Source organism: Chiloscyllium plagiosum, chromosome 10 (genome assembly GCF_004010195.1).
Source record: "Chiloscyllium plagiosum isolate BGI_BamShark_2017 chromosome 10, ASM401019v2, whole genome shotgun sequence".
Taxonomy (NCBI): Eukaryota; Metazoa; Chordata; class Chondrichthyes; order Orectolobiformes; family Hemiscylliidae; genus Chiloscyllium; species Chiloscyllium plagiosum.
The window spans coordinates 26772808-26776907 of record NC_057719.1 but is presented as its reverse complement, the minus strand read 5'-3'; the positions used below and the strand labels follow the sequence as shown (position 1 = coordinate 26776907).

The following is a 4100-nucleotide window of genomic DNA, read 5'->3' as shown; positions in this document are numbered from 1 at the left end:
AGATCAAATTGGGTAACTTGCTTTCAAGATTGACCTGGCTTAATTTTTCGTTGTTTAGTGATGTAAAACACTATTTTTGGATTTCAGTTTTACTTATAAATGCAAATTAAAATTATAGTCGTGTAGAATCTTAGTGTGACGGCATGGCTGTGCCTGCTGTTTGGAAAGGTTTATCCAATTTATTGCTACAACCATGCATTTCTTGATAAATCTGCAAATTAGTTCTCTTTGAGTAATTGTCCTCCCAAAGTTTCTTATGTTTCTCAGATTTTATTGTCCCTTGTACTCAAGTACAGGTTGAGAAAGTTGTGGAGGTATTGGTGGTGATCTTTCAGCATTCACTGGAGGCTGGGAGTGTCCTCAAGGACTGGGAAATGGCTAATGTAACACACCAGTTTAAAAAGGGATGGAGGCAGAAAACAGGCAATTATATATCAATGAGCCTGACCTCGGTTGTTGGTGAGATTTTAGAGTCCATTATTAAATGTGAGTGTGCAGATAATGCGGAAATGCATGGTAAAATAAAGTTGAATTGTCCTGCCTGTGTCAAGGGAAAGTCATGCCTGACAAATCTTTTAGAATTCTTTGAGGAGGAATTGAGCAAGTTAGCAAAGGAGAGCCAGTGTACATGATCTCTTTGGATTTACAGAAGGCCTTTACCAAAGTACCGCATAGGAGGCTGGTAAATAAGATAAGAGCCATGGTGTCATAGGCAAAATACTGTAAAATATTGGCTGGCTATCAAAAAAGGCAGAAAAATGTAGGGATAAAGGTTTTTTTTTAAAAGAATATTTGGTGGTGACTAGTGAAGATAACTTCTTGATTGATAAGGGGATCAAGGATTATAGGGACAAGGCAGAAGTATGGGGTTGAGAAATGTATCAGCCATAATTGAATGGTGGAGTAGACTCGATTGGTCAAATGGTCTAATTCTGCTCCAATATCTTATGGTCTGACACCACAAAATCACCCAAGATTCAAATTAATAATCAATTTGCATTCCAAGTCCATCAAGGCAGTGCAATAACACCAAAGGTGGGGGATTAATTCCTGATTTATTCATTGAATAATTATTTATACCAGCTGCCATGTGATTCATATGAATGCCTCCAGAGTCTGGGCTTGGATCTGTGGATTACTAATCCAGTGGCGTTACTACAAGATCACCATGTCCCCTGTAATACATACACTCTATTACCTTTATTAACCTCTTTTGTTACTTCAAAATAAGTTAATCAGGTTTATCAGATATGATCTGCCTTCAACAAGTTCATACTGAGTGTCTATTATTAACTTCCAAGTCTACAATTACGAATTTGTTTAAACTTTGACAGTGGTCTCTTGTAGATTTTCTACTGCAGATGTAGATTAATTTGGCCAATATTTACCAGAATGCTTCTTCCTTTTTGGAGCAGGGTGGGATCAGCAAACTTTGTTTTAACTGGCATCTTATTCAACTAATCTTGATAAACTGACAACATTTTCTGTTTCAAATACTGCAATGTCAGTATTTTGCTGTAAATAAAGTATGTGATATGGGCATTATGTTTATATTACTTAGTGTGTTTTTACATTGATTTTAAGAGATATGTTGATGTTTTTACATAGAGTTTTGAGAGATATTTATGTCCGGAAGCTTTGCTTCATCAAGGTTTACTGCAGTTATGCGTGCCTCTTGATTATCCGAAATAATTGATCACTCTGCTTCCCCTAGGTGCTAGTTAATAAAATATTTGCTATGTTTGCAATTATCCAATTCTGTGTTTACCACGCTCTTAACCAAGGAGAAGTGAATCATTATGGTCAGAGGATCTACTAACTCTTGAATTGCTCGTAAACCACAACATCATATCCTTTTTCATTTCTAAACTGTGGGCACCAAGTATGTGCTGGGCCCATCACAACCTGTAATTTCTGAACAAGAGGGCTATCAATTAAACTTCCCAAGCAATTAGCACAAAGTCAGTGCATCAGATCTTTCTCGACATATAGTTACCAACCGACGTACTCTGACAGATATTGGTTCAGGACAGCTTAATAGACATTTGAGAAAAGGTAATTTATTTAAATCAAACCAACAACAATTTATTCATGTTCAACTAACTTGCTGGAGCTTTTTTGAAGTGAGGGTTGATGAGTAAGCCTGTTAATTTGGTAAACATGATCTTCTACATAACAAGAGTTGGAAGCAAATTTAGACATATGGATAAGAAGTTGACCGAGTGTGTGACAGGAAATTGTAGTAGTCGAAGATTGTAGTGGCATTCCCAATGACTGTTTGGGACCCTGTTCTCCCTGATCCATATAAATGACCTAGACGCTGTACAGGGCACAAGTTCAGAAATGGCCTACTTCTGCTATTACATCAAGTGTAACATAATTTTACTAGGAGAAGGAAGGAGCAACAGTACAAAATAATGGCTACACTTCTAAAGGGGCTGTAGGAATAGAGAGGCCTGGGACTATATGGACACATCATCCTTTCAACCTTCAATAAGTAATAAAGCATTTAGCATCATGGATTTCATAACTAGGAGTGTAGAGTTTTAAAGTATGTTGAACCTGTGTTAGACACTGGTGTGTGTCATGGAGTATTGTGAGCAGCTCAAGAAGCAATGTGAAGGCATTAGAGTGTGTTCAGAAAAAGTTCATAAGACACGTTACAGGATGTGTAGCTTCAATAATTTCAATAGATTCGAGAAGTTGGGACAGTTTACTCTTTGCAGAAGAGAAAGTTGAGAGGAGATTTGGAAGAGGTGCTCACAATATGATTGGACAAGTCAAGGTAAATAGAGTTACTTTTTCATTGAGAATCTGGGGGCACAGATTTAAGTTAATATCAGCAATTGCTGGAAATTCTCAGCAGATTTGGTTCCAAAACACTACATTGGACAAAGGCAGAAAATTAGCCACCAGAATACATGAACATCAATTAGCCACAAAAAGACATGACCCTTTCTCACTAGTATCCCTATATACGGATGAGGAAGGACACCACTTCGACTGGGACAACACATCCATCCTAGGACAAGCCAAACAAAGACATGCACGAGAATTCCTAGAAGCATGGCATTCCAATCAGAACTCTATCAACAAACACATTCACTTGGATCTCATTTACCGCCCCCTGAGAAAAACAACATCACCAATCCAAGGAAACATAAACCCTTAAATAGAAAGCGAGTCATATCACCAGCGCTTCATCTAGCGGCTCATGATGATGTCGCCTAGTATGGTGATGTCTGAAAAGGAACCTTCCAGCTCAGCGAGCAAATCTACATCCATTATAGGTTTATGGCAAAAGAAACAATTATGATATGAGAAAATCTTTTGGTGTGTGTGTGAGATTCGAATCTGCACTGCACTGCCAGTGTGTGGTGGAGGCAGATTCAATCATGACTTTCAAAAAGGAAATTGGACCATGATCTCAAAGAAAAGATTTGCAGGGCTATCTGCAATGCAGGATGAGTGACAGTAGGTGAATCGTTCTTGCAGAGAGCCAACATGAGCACAGAATGACTAGCCTCCATCTGTGGTCTAACCATTCCACAATTGGCTTTGTGGTCCTTAGTAGGATTCACTCAGACTCGGAAGACATCCATTGTGAACCTGCTTCTGTTCCTCAAGCAGGCATCTGTGGGTTCTGCCAAAGCTACGATCTTCCCCAGAAGCATGTAAGATTTTACAAGGGAGCTGCAGTTCTAATATCCAGAGCAAAGATGTTCTTCTCATTTTTGCATCCATCGGACATGAGCATCACTGGCTGGATTACTTACTATTCATTGCTAATTGCCTCTGAAAAGATGTTAGTGAGCTGCTACAATCCATCTGGTATTTGTACACTCACAACACTGTTAGGGTGGCAGTACATAGATTTTGACCCAGTGATGCCAAAGGAACGGTGGCATCTTGACTTGGAAATAAGTTTGTAGGTGATGGTGCTACCACATAACTGCTGTCCTTGTCCTTCTAGATGGAAGTGGTCACTGCGAGTCAGGCAGCATCTGAGGAGCAGAAGAATCAACATTTCAGACATCAGCCCTTCATCATAGATGAGGCTTGTGGGCCAGGGCTGAGAGATAAATGGGGGTTGGGGGTGG

The 4100-nt window shown here is 39.3% G+C and overlaps 1 protein-coding gene across 1 annotated transcript in view; it reads left to right on the top strand.

Moving 5' to 3' along the window:
* The window catches only part of rhoj (ras homolog family member J), a 42953-nt gene that overhangs the window by 20630 nt on the left and 18223 nt on the right, over positions 1 to 4100 (top strand). The window lies entirely within an intron of this gene.